We start from the raw sequence: 13,130 nt of genomic DNA on the forward strand, positions 1-13,130 counted from the left end.
TTCCAGGGATGGTGACTCCACCACCTCCCTGGACAGCCCATCACAATGCTCAACCACCAGTGATGAAATTCCTCTGACGTCCAACCTGAACCTCCCCTGGCACGCATCAGAAACAGACACAGGATGTTATTACTGGGTCTGGAGCAGGATCCCCAAACTACCAACTTTTTCTTGTCATGCTACAGAGGGCAGCTAGTTGAAAGGGTTTTTTAACACTTGCTTGGCAGGCAAAGCTGTGTCACAGACATCTTTTATGAAAAATCCTTTCCTTAGGATTTTTCCTCCTGAGAAGCTGAGAGGCCTCAGGAACAAAATGCAAACAATGGTTATCTGCTGCTGTGGAATGCAACAGGTGCATCTGTGATTGATCTCATGTGGTTGTTTCTAATTAATGGCCAATCACAGTCAGCTGGCTCGGACAGAGCCCAAGCCACAAGCCTTTGTTATCATTCCTTTTTCTATTCTTAGCTAGCCTTCTGATGAAATCCTTTCTTCTATTCTTTTAGTATAGTTTTAATATAATTTATATAATAAAATAATAAATCAACCTTCTGAAACATGGAGTCAGATCCTCGTCTCTCCCTCATCTTTAGACCCCTATGAACACTGTCACAAAGATGGGCTTCAGTTGCCTGTTTCCCTCAGCCTGCCCTGCCCCTGTCCTCCCCTTGCTGCCTCTCTCTGGGTCCTACAGCAGCCTGCAAATGTGCTGACATGCAGAGAGCACTTTGCCCAGTGGCAGGAATGGTGCTGGGCCATCAGAGACTCTCCCAGCAGGAGCACCAGCCCCTGCCAAACACCTTGGCACACACCACGGGCTCCAGCAGGGCAGGAGCAAAGCAGGAGGCACAGCAGAGCTGAGCTGCCCTGCCATCCCCTGGTAATGAAGTCATTTTGGCCAGCAGGACAGGCAGCAGATGGGCTGTCACTCTGTCACTCAGGGTGCACCAGCAGCTCCTGGGGGTGAGAGCTTATTAAGGTCGGTGTTGTACAAACGCAATCAAGGGAGAGAGCTGGAGCCGTGTTATGACAGCAATAAAAGTGTGTCCTGCTTTGTCAGCACTTTGGAAAAATTAGTTTAAACGTCCTCAGTGGCAAACAGCATTTAGTGCTGCTCAGCATGGGAGAGAGAGGCAGGAAAAAGAGACTACACAGGCTTTTTAAAAATAAAACTCAAAGTGAGTTTGGCACGAGTAAATCACAAGCAACCATCTCCCTACAGCGCCCCGCTGCATGAAACTCCTTCCTGAGATAAATCAGTGCCTCATCTAGCCAAACACAAAAGCAGCTCTTGCTGCATAGTGCACCTTCCTCCAAGATACTGGAATTAGCACCTGCACCTCCTCAGAGAATTGCAGCATCTCACCTTACCCTGCGCCACCAGGTTCTACAGTGCTCACTGTCTCATCGTGCCCACTGTGCCTCTTTTCTCGTTGCTCTCAAGTCTACACTGCAGTGCAAACTTCATGATGAACCTCAAAAATCAATTGCAATTATAGAACTTGATTTTCCCTTGCCAAAATATTTTTTTTTCCAAGACAGATTCTCAAATTCTGATCCAAAATGTGTTTTCTCTTCCTTTCCTCTTTCAAAAAAACTGAATTACATAAATTACAAATTTGTGTAAGGGTCTAGGGAAACAGAAGACAGGAACAATAGATATCCTCACCACTTTTCTTAAAAATAACCACAGAGACAAAAAAACCCAATAAACTAAATAGCATCACACAGAAAGAAAAATGCCTCGAGGCTTGAAACTAAGCAGTGCAGCCCCAAAATACCAGTTTGATTTAGCTGGAAAAAAGGGCAGCTGAAACAAAACACAGACAATTCTGCATCAGCTCTCCAGAGCATCCTTCCACAGCCACTTTCTGCAGGGAGGAGAAATCACAGCGCCTTATTGACCTCCCTGCACACTCTCCTGCCAGCCCTTATAAGTTCATGGTCTGCTATCCCTGGGCTGCTGCTGGGCCAATTTGCATGAGGGAAACTGTAAATGTCACACCAAAACACTCACAGTGGTATTCTCCCAAAGCTAATAAAGCTTAGGACCAGCAAGCAGAGAAAATTACACCCACAAAGCAGCCATAAGTCAGCCACATTCCAGACAATTTGCAAGTTTTTGTTGTCTCACAAGTATTTGGCAGATTCAAAGGTTTTTCTTTAGACAAAATGTAGAGTTTTCATACTTCCCCACTGTGAAATTAAAAAGCTTATGGTACAAAGGGTGTTGTCACCCTGATAACACTGGACAAGGGACACCTCCCTTTTGAGATGGGGAATATGAGGTTCCCCTTCCCACTCATGGCAGTAAAAGGCTGGAAACTCCACAAAGAATTATAGGTTCATTCAGAATCACAGAACCATTTGGGCTGGAGAAAAATCTTCAAGTTCATTGAGTCCAACCATTGATCCAGCCCATCACTAAATCATGTCCCCAAGTGTCACATGCACATCTTTTAAAATCTGAGGCCTCAGCCCTGTGCAGGTGCCTGTCAGGCTCTCCAGACTGAAATGAGAAGTTGTCTGGAGGGTACCATACATGCTTTTGAATCAAAATTTGGTGGGCTGAACTTGGGGTGGGAAATAGCAGCTTTGGATGTGAAGTTTCCAAGAAGTGGGGAACCCCTCCTGTCCCTGGGGAATAGCACCTAGTGTACCCCTCAACTAAAAACAATCATATTTTTAATGGAAATTATCCCAAACTTGCCCAAGTGCAGCTCTATTGCAGGTGAGGGACCAGAGCAGATTCTCCACATCAGACTGAGAAATAAATAATTCCCACTAAAATTGCCACAAACCACTTGGCCCCCACTACAGCATCTTTCTGTGTATTTCCTTTCCTCTCAGCTTAACCCAACACATTTTCAAAAATGTGAAACTCTCTTATTGTGGGTCAGATAATGGAGAATAAGATGGGGAAAACATCTATCAACATGCCCAGTCTCTCCAGCCAGCCAGAAAGAAAGAAGGTGTTTAATACAGCCCTGGCAAGGGCCAAAACTACCTTTGATAAATCATTCATTCTCCTGTTTCCTGTGAGTTGTTCTTCCAGATCAGTGATGTTCTGGGTGAGGTTTACAGCGGATATTTTTCCCCTCTCAGAGCAAGATCACCCAGCTCTGGCAGACAAAACCTGTGCTGGCTCCAGAGCAGAGACAGAGCTGGAGATGTGGATGCACTGCCAGCCTCAGCCTGGAGATCTCAGGAACAGGCAGGGACAACCTGCAGTGGGGCAGGATGGGTCCACCCCATCCCTCACCAGAGGAAATTTCTCTCTGTCTGAGCAAGTCAAGAATCTTAAACAGTTTCTCTTCCCTCCCATTTCCTCATCAGTTTTTTCCTAAAAAACCCAATTCTCTCTCATGCCAGCCTTCCTTACACTGCTGTCCCAAGGCTCTGTGTGTACCTGAGCTAAAAGCTCAGATGAACTGAGATTGTGACCAAGATGCTCCACTTTGTGCAATACTCAGTGCTGGATAAGTGATTTACACAAAACCAGTCCCAAACTACAGCACATCTCACAGCTGTGCCATTCAGGCAATGCCATGCTCTGCTTTTATGGCCCTTCCCTCTGCAGTATTCTGGTGCCCAAGCTGAAGAAACAGCCCAGATCATAGAAAAGTGAATTTCAGGGTAACTAGATAGGTAATGAAATAAAGAGGGAACTATATATATATATGTGGCCTGGAAGGTGCTCACCAAACATCCAACCTTTTTTCCAGTGTGCCTGAGGGTCCCAAATGTTTGGTTTGGGGGAGGAAAAAAACCAACACACTAAGCAATGACAAAAAAAATATATAAATAAATATATATATAAACAAAAACCAAACAAAGCAGGCAAAGCCAGAGAGCAGTGAATCTATTCCATTTTGCCCACAAGTTCCCACCATATAACTCTTGGCACAAACCCCTTTCATGGTGCTCCTGCACTGCTTTCAGCAACCTCCTCCCAACTCTAGGGACATTCAGCTGCACCAGGGCTCTTCCAGCACAGGAGCCTCTGCCAAGGAAAAACAATTTCCTCGTGTCCTTCCTGTCCCTCCCTGTCCCATTCCAAGCACGGCAGAGCCTGGCCCAGAAGATGCTGCTGTGAGGAAGGAGTTCAGGTAAAACCAGACTGATTCAGCAGCTTGGCTGCTCACACAGGAGCACTGGGCAAACATGACCTGTATTCACTGGGAGAGGAGACTCAGAGGTGACCAGGGGAACATATAACTCTAAAGAGAATTCATGAGATGATATGAAACTGTTTAGGGCTATGGCAAATGTGGGAAGCAGGTGGAATAAATGAAAAAGCTCAGAAAAGGTCAAGCCTTGGAGGAACTGAGCGAGCTCTCAGTGCAGGGAAGAACTGATCTGAAACACTCCTGCCAGAGGCAGCAGGGAAGAAAAATCAAATAAATAGTTTTGAAGGAATTGGAGAATGGAATGCATCTCATTGTAAGCATCTAGAAATTAAGTGTGTAACCTGGGCCTCTCATCCAGGCTCCCTCAACAGCAGAGAGAGAGTAACACATTTTAGAGGACAAGTAATCCTGGCTACCTGTGAAAATGCCTGTTAGCATGGACCCAGGAACTGGTTCAGAGATGAGGTGAGGAAAATCCCAACCTTCATCACTGCAGAGCTCCTGAGAAGGTGACAAACATTTGCCAACATGAATTTAATGAGGTGTCTCCTTGGAGTGGCACCCCACCAAGTTCTAACAGAGACTATGTGGATGTGAGCCTGGCCATGTACCAGCTCCAGCTAACCAACAAAACTCAGCAAAAACAAAACAAAATGGTCTTTATTTGCCTTTAAATACCTGGGTGATTTATTTAAGAAAAAAAAAAAAAGAAAAAAAATTGAAAAATACAAGAAAATATGAAGAATGTTAATGCAATAATTGAAGAAAATATATTATCTTCAATTCCTTTTTACCTGGATCTATAGTTATTTTAGAAGGAGATTGGGTTATGAAGTAAATTTCATTTATTCCAAATAAAAGAAGAATGCTACATTTTTTTTTGACAAGTGTTCTTCAATAAGCCACCTGGATAGTTCTAGTAGCAGGTAATAAAAATGAAATATGATAGGATTTCCAAGAAGATCCCAGCAGTTAACAAGGAAAACGATTTCACAGCTCTTCCCTAGGAGGCCCCCAGACTTCCCAGGGATAACAAGAAAGCTTTAATCAGTCCCTTTGCAAGGTGTGTAGGGGAGGTTTGCAAGATGTGGCTTTATACCTGTGCTAGCTGTAGCTTTTACTTAAGAAGCAGTAAAGTAAAATCAGAGGTTTGGCTGGATGTAAGCCAGGCCTGTGCAGCTGAGCAGCACTGGGGTGTGCTGGGCATCTCAGAAGGAAAGATAGGGTGAGTTTTATTGGGAGCATCACTGCTGTCCTGGATCTAATTCTTGTTTGACCCATATAGACAAACATGATTTTAGCTCTTCTTCTCCCATGGACTGAGCCTGGTTGCAGACCCACTCTGTTCCAAAGGCAGCCTGGCCTTGCACTGCCCTAATTCCCAGTTTGTTCTCCCCAGATTTACATTTGCAGGGCCTTTACTGGATGGCATGGAAGCTGGCTGTGAAGAAGGAACATACTTGAGAGGCTTAAACAAATCATTTGACTCTACATTATTTACCAAGTGAATAAAATTAATCAAATCTACTATTTCTTCTCCTGGGCCAGCTTCTGTTGGCCCTTGCATTTTGTGTGAGTTTCTCCTTGCTTTTCAAACACATTTCCCCATCCTTTCAGAGCTGCCCCACCACTAAACCCCCAGCACAAGGAGACTACAGAGGAGCCAGGGGGACCCTCTCTTTGCTTGTCTGCAGCCAACAGAGCAGGAATTCTGGAGAAAGTGGCAGTGACTGCAATGCATAAATCACAGGGACAATATTGTGTCTCTTCCCTTTGCAAAGATCCCATATATCACCATGACTCAGTGCAGATCTCCCAGTGGGGACTAATTCCAACTTTTAATGCACTTTCCATCTGATTCCTCCGTGACAACAGATGGGGCTCTGTCCTGAGATATTGCATTTTGCACACAATATATTAAGCACCTCTGTGTTTCAGTACAATTTGGTTTGGGGACCCACTACTAATCCCATTTCAGTGGTTTGAATTGTGCATTTTCCCACTGACAAGACAAAACCCCTCCAGTCCAATGGCCATCATCTCTTCCCCTCTGCTCTATTTTTTCTTGTTGTTTCACCAATCTTCCTGGATGTGATAAATCATGTAAATTTAATTTAGAGATTATACCCCTGGCTTTAGAGGCAGACAAGGTTAGCTCTCTGCTTGCAGCCTGTAGCCCACTAATCTTATAAAATTCCTCCATTCCCACTTGGCTGGAGCTGCTGTTGGGGAGTGGAGGGAGGGCAATATCTATTCTATAAAGTGTTTTGGATTTTTGTTGGACACTTGCAGATGGCATCCTGGCCCCTGTCCAAAGTCATACTGCTGCATAAGGATAAATCCTGAAGGTTTTCACAAGCCCACTGTATTAGAAGCTTTATCTCAGCAGCATGAAGTTGGTGCTACCATTTCCAAGCTCTTCCCAGTCTCTCCAATCAGTTATAAATTTCTTTCAGCTACATTTTTCCAAAGACAGCTCCAAAGCATTTTTCCAAAGCAGTTCTTAGTCCATAGCACCTCCCCCCGTGCATGTTTGCTGTCTCCTTTCTGTATGACTAGAGGCAAACACTCCTTCCCCAAAGAACTATCAGATCTGCAGAGGACATGCAAGAAATAGGGGAATTCCTGATATCTACAGAAAAAAGCATCATTCTTTGCCTTTCAGGATTTTTTGGCCCCAGGCTGAGGGTTACAAGCACTGACCAAGCACATTATCCATGCAGTCTTTCCTTCATCTATAAATTCCCTTTCTCAGGAAACATGTAGCACCAGCAGGGGATTAAAATCAGTTGTTTCATGGGCATCCCAGGTGGTTGTCTTTCATCTCCTTTCCTAATATTTCTGTTAGGCTTGGATAGGTTTTATTGGCTTTTTTCCTCTTTGCTCTTTCTCACGCCTGAGCAGCTCTTGGCTTTGGCAGGCACAGAAACAGCAGTTTTATGACATGCATTTTTTAATGTATCAAAACATGTTCTTTTGATCCATTTTTCAAAAAGCAAACTCTGCTCAGCAAAGGTTAATAAGTTTCCCACACCAGCTGGATGTAAGAGAGGTCCAGATGTTGCTGAGAATCAAAACTCTCATCTTCAGAAGTCAGCAGGGCAAAACCAGAACCTTCCCAGGTACTGCCTAAGCCACAAGAAATTGCTGGACGCTCTAAGAGCTGACAGTTTGGCACATCTGAGAGAAGTTTATATGAAGTTATTACACTTATATGAGCTCCACAGCAGCTGCCCAGACAATCCACATGGGCAGGTTTCTGTAGCTTTGAGTATCACACACACAGGGAATGTAAACAGCTCAGACAAGCAGCACATCACACCCTCCCAGCGTAGCAGCTCAGTATTTGCACATCCAGCACTAAAAAAAAATTGTCTCCAGCCCAAAGCCTGTGTTCTCTTTGCTAGGTGACCCTTATGACAAACAAAAGGTAGGGAAGGAATCAGTGCTTCAGCCAGCACTGACCCCAGGCTCCCCCAGGTGCTGGGCAGGGCAGTGCCCACTGCAGCTTTGCCAGGACAGCTGAGGTGTGAATGCGGCAAATTCTCTTTGCCCTTTCACACAAACCAAGTCATGTCACTAACAAATTTTATCAAATTCTTTAGAGCTTTAGTCCACAGTGAAGTTAGCCATCTCAGCTTGTTCCAAACTTTACAGACAAGAAGCTAAAACTTCTTTTACTTTACTTCTTTCCCTTCAGTCCATTGAAGAAAATGCTGAATGCACAAAATACATTTTGTTTTACTACTCCCAAAGTGGATTTCCCTGGGATCTGCCTATCTACTTGCATGGGTATTATGACTTTTTAAAGAAATATTTGAATGTGAAAGGCAGGAGACTCACCAGACAGAACTGGAGGGAGCATCCCACAGGTGGGAGAAGGCTGGGATTGGAGACAGGAGATAATTTTGCAAATTTTGCACCTTGGCAGATCGCAGAGGAGCACTCAAGGAACTCAGGTCAAGAGCATCAGTAAGAGAAGAAGGAGAGAGGGCCTGGAAAGCAGAGGAGGACATTTTCATTTAAATAACCCCACAGCAGATAGGAACTGGACACATAGATGAAGCTTAGTCAGGGTTTTAAACAAAGCCCAGAACACCAGTTTAGAAATGTAGAATTGTCCTGGTTGGAAAAGATCTTAAATAACCTCAAGTCCAGCTGCTAACCCAGTACTACCAAGCCAGCCACTAAAACATCTCCATGTCTTCTAAACACCTCCAAGGATGGTGACTCCACCACTTCCTTCAACAGCCAGGGCATGACAAGGACAGCTCCTGGCATCGTCCCAGTGCACAGGGCACAGCACCACTGATCCAGATGTTCCCTGAACTAGGCTAATCCCAGATTTGTTTCAGAAAAGTTTTATGGATGTCACAGTTCATTTATTAACATGGGAAGGATGATGCAAAAATCCCAAAGCAAGAGAGACTGGCCAGACAATGGTGCATGACTGGCCAAGCTTGCCCAGAAACCAACAGGACAATTTTTATCACAGCACATCACAATTCTTCATGGTAGGGATCAGAAACAAGGCAGTTTCACAGCAGGATTGTTCTCAGCTGCTGCTTTTTCAGAGCAGCTGATGTCTCACAGAATCCCTTGGAAAACCACTCAGCCTTGCACTGCTCCTCTCTCCTTCACTCCTCCATTTTCCAGGAAGGAAAGGCAGGGAATCAAGGTGTGTTCTCAGCTCCCAGCAGCTGCAGATGGTGGCACCTGGAGGGAGGCTGGGAGGCGGCAGCAGAATGGAAGGACAGGGCTGGGACAGCCCTGGGCTCAAGAGGGGACACCAGGATTCTCTCAGAATGATGCCAGTATTGTTTTACAAGGAAAATAATATCTCTTCTCCTAACATTGAGTCTTTTTATTGACTTCAGTTTCAATACAAGCAGAGAAATGTTTAGAATCAAACCAAACCAGTCCTGCTTCAAAACCCTATGTTTTCTAACACAGAGAACAAATCAAAGGAAAGGTTTCTACAAAGAAAATAACAAAAATCTGTGAAACCATCCTTTACAAAAATATTGAAAATAATAAAATTAATCACATTAAACATCAAAAATTACTTTTAGATCCCTCACAGAGAGGCTACCATGACATCAGCTCTGAAGATATCCACAAAGCAAAGTTAATGTTATCCTGCCACGTTGGATTCCAAGGGATACTTGCACAGAATGATATAGAAGGAGGGGGAATAACATAAGCAAAAAAGAAATTCCTTGCCTAAAAGCCACTTCATATAAAAATATCATCTTAAAACTAACCTATATTAACCTTTAAAGTAGAATTTTAAATAGATAACTTTAAAAATCTGGCATAAGTCTGTCTCCTTCGAGATCAGCATTTAGAGACTTTCACCTATGGAAAAGGCTCTATTTTGAGGAGCAGACCTGACAGCAATGAAGCTGAATAAGGATAAATTTAAATTAGTCAAAAAAGCATCATGCTTAGATGAGAACAAGGTCCTCCCAGGAGGTGGTGTTTAACAGCCTCTGTGATTGCTGCAGGAAGGACACTGCTCTGCATTGTTCTCTACAGGAGAGTCAATAGCCTGGAGAAAGATAGATTATTGTTCCTTACATCTAGAAGAGCTTTTATTAAAAAAAAAAAAATCATATTCACAGGGCATTTGAGGGTAAGCTGATAGTTTTAATTTCCCCTCCAGCTCATTTCCAATTTTTGGGGAAGCTGGTTAGAGAACAGAGCTGTCTGTGTGGATGCATGAAAGTCACAGAGCAAAGGAAAGGGAGCAGCAGCTCTCCCACACCATGTCTTGAAACTACTCAGCCTTCCCAAAAACAGCTCAGCCAGAGCCCTGCACACAGCCATGGCTCCTCCATGGGTGGGAACAGAGCCTGTTTTAGGGCAAAACCCTCCAAAGTCAAGCTCACTTTAGAACTGGGTGCCCAATGATTCACAGAAAGTTGAAGGTGCCAATCCTTCATGCTACTCATCTCTTCCCAAGAGCTGCCTGTGACCTTCAATTCCCCTCCAAAGAGGCACCAGAGGGTTTGTTTTGGCAAACAAACCAGCACAGCAGTTTCTCCTGAGCCTGAAGCCCTCCTGGGAACCCAGAGTGATGCTCTGGACCAGGGGCAGGAGAGCACAAAGAGCCAGGCAGGGGCTCAGTACAACAGCAACGAGCAGGTGTTGGGCAAGGAAAGGCAGGAAAGCTACATAAAGAAGAAATCACCTTCATTTTGATTATGTTTTTCACCCAAGCTTGCTGAATTTAATTATTTGCTCCATTACAGAGAGCACTGTCCAGGCACAAGCTTCCTGGAGAAGAACTTGTACTGTTAAGATGCTCAACTCTATGTGAGGTTATTTAGAAGGCAGTAAAAATTGTCACCCCAATCTGTTTTGTACCCTAAACAAAAACACTGGTGTAAGAAAACAGTGCTTAAGGTGTCTGTAGAGGTTTTATTCACAGGAAAAACAAAATGCTGTAGGAAAGGAGGGACAAACCTGGATATGTAGCAAAACCCAGCTCAGAGCTGTGATAATTCTTAAAGCTACTAATTGACTGAACACTCAAACAAATCCATTTCTATAGCAGCTTCTGCCCTTATGCACAGTCACAAAATGAACCTTAAATTTTAATGGAGGAGAATATTTTACATATTTTTATTGCTAGGGGTGCTGAGGCACAGAGCAGTGAAATGCTCACCATCTTATCTTGGCGTTCTCTCCCTTCCTTCCTCTCCACACAAGATGGTGAGGGGGCAGGAAAACCCTTCCCAGGTCTGGACCAGTGCAGAATCAGTGAGGCAGAGATGTGATGCACTGAGCACAGCCAGGAGTCCCACTGGGGAGCACTGAGATGGACACAGATGCCAGCAGTTGTCAGGGACAAAGCTCTACATATGGGAACACACAGAAATTCTGCACAGGGCAATAAATACAAGGCATTCTCTGCCCTGGAACAACCTGGAGTCTCAGTGTCTCAGGAGGAACATGCCCTATTCTTGCTTTGCATGTTGGATAACTTGGGAGCAGCTCTGAGAACACAGTTTCCTGATTTCCTGAGTGAGACTCCATGGGTGATATTTGCCTCCCAGCCAAGTACTACTTTGGAGTTCTTCTGCTTAAGCAGAGCAAGGAGTAAATATTTTCATTTAAATTATTGTATATTCTCCTCTCTCTGTGAGTCCTCTCCTCCAGGTTCCCTGACAGCCTCCCAAAAGGAATGCTGCAGCTGTGGCAGCAACTCCACACCTCTGTTCACTCCTGAGACAAAATAATCCTCCCTAACTCCATTTTCCTCCACTCCAGGAGCAATTCATTTGGCTGGCCTTTTCCTAGCAAATATTTAGCATCCCGTGTGCACATATTTAGAAAGAATTCCTCCCAAATCACTCAGCTGAAAGTGATTTCCCCTGAGGAGGGACAGAGAACAAACACGTGCCAGCTGTGAGCTGCGTTATTCACCGCTCTCCTGGAAGGCACTGGGTACCACAGAGCTGCAACAGGCTCAGCAATCGAGGTGGGACACAATTACCCATCCACATTTAATTAATTTTCACTCTGTTTTCCTATCAGGCTCACTGCTGCAAAAACAGGAGGGATGAGGTTCCATGGAGGTGGTTTACAAGGTGAGAGAGGATGGCAAAACAAGGTAAAGAGAAGTGCTAAATACCAGTTTTGTTATTTAATGTTCATCTTTGCTCTGTTCCAAAACTTCTGTATAGCAGTGGCTTTGCAGGAGAATTTCTGGTTATGGCTGTGAAAATATTCCTGCTACTTTTCTGTATCTACTTTGTGAGAGTTTAGTCTCAGACAACATTGGCTGCAATCTTTTCATCTGAACAGATTGACTGTGGGAAAGCTACTGGCACAAAACTGATTTCTATGTTACAGTAATATTATACTAATTTAAATGAAAAAAACTACTGGATATTTTGAGAACTTGTACTTCTGGATTTTTTTATTTTATCTTGGAATGCTGACAGTTCTCTGATATTACTTCTGTTTTTCTATTTTCACATGGACATATTGTGAAATCAATCACAAATTTTTTTTGAAGATGATGATTTGGGACAAATTATGAGTTTGGATTAAAATATTGGTTTATTGGAAATCAGAATGAAACAAATTCAGAATTGGAAATAGCATGGATTAATATAGAAATAGTAAGAAAATCTTGTTTAAAAAAATTGAGACTCCAAAATGCCTAATTTACTACAAGAAAGAATTTCAGAAATTATTTCATAGGAATACAGAAGAAAATAATGAAATGTCAACACTCCCTATGAAAATGACATACTGAAATCATCCATGTCTCCCTTAATGCATGATAACAAGGGAGGAAAGATGCACATTAGGGCACTGGCCTGGAATATAAAACATTTCTATTCAAATTCCCAAATGGACAGAGATATCTGGTCAGACTGTTGATTTTTCTGTATCTCAGTCACCAAAGTGGTGAAATGCAGCAAGAAAAGACCCCATCTCTTCCCTGACACAGTTACTATGATAATAAGGTGGCAAATAAATTCCTTGGGTTTAAGCCAGCTCCTTCCAGCCGCTCTCACCTGCTCCCAACAGCAGAATGTTTGCTGATAATAATTACAGGCTGAGATTGCAGGGCTGCCTGGGGGATTTGGGTGCCCAGGGGAGCTGGCAGCTCTGGAGATCTCCACCCTTGGGTTTTGCTGGTGCTCTGATTGATCTCTGCCACCAGCCCAGCAACGCTGCAGGTGCAGGCATGCAGAACAGCAGGAATATTTACAGTGATAACATCTTCATGTCAGCAAGGCAGGGAATCCCATTGGGCCAGAGGTTTCACAAGCAGCAGTAAATAAGAACATCCTGTCCAAAACAAACACTCTGCACTTCTGGTACACAACTTTGAGTAGGACAATTCCCCAGCATGACTGTGCAGAAAATGTGACATTTGAAACATCTCAAGGGTCACACAAATCCAAGAGCCTGCTCACAGGACCTTCCTCTGCACCTACAAAAGTAATTTCTTCCTGCTCCTTTCCAAAAATCAAACCT

At 43.8% G+C, this 13,130-nt stretch overlaps 1 long non-coding RNA gene across 2 annotated transcripts in view; it reads right to left on the reverse strand.

The window, feature by feature from the left end:
- LOC135453901 (uncharacterized) overlaps positions 1 to 13,130 on the reverse strand; it is a 151,579-nt gene that overhangs the window by 91,102 nt on the left and 47,347 nt on the right. For both annotated transcript variants that reach the window (XR_010441987.1, XR_010441988.1), the window contains exon 3: positions 7,974 to 8,125. This is a non-coding gene — a long non-coding RNA (uncharacterized LOC135453901). The remainder of the gene's footprint in view (positions 1 to 7,973; positions 8,126 to 13,130) is intronic.

This window comes from Zonotrichia leucophrys, chromosome 13, assembly GCF_028769735.1.
Source record: "Zonotrichia leucophrys gambelii isolate GWCS_2022_RI chromosome 13, RI_Zleu_2.0, whole genome shotgun sequence".
Classification (NCBI taxonomy): domain Eukaryota; kingdom Metazoa; phylum Chordata; class Aves; order Passeriformes; family Passerellidae; genus Zonotrichia; species Zonotrichia leucophrys.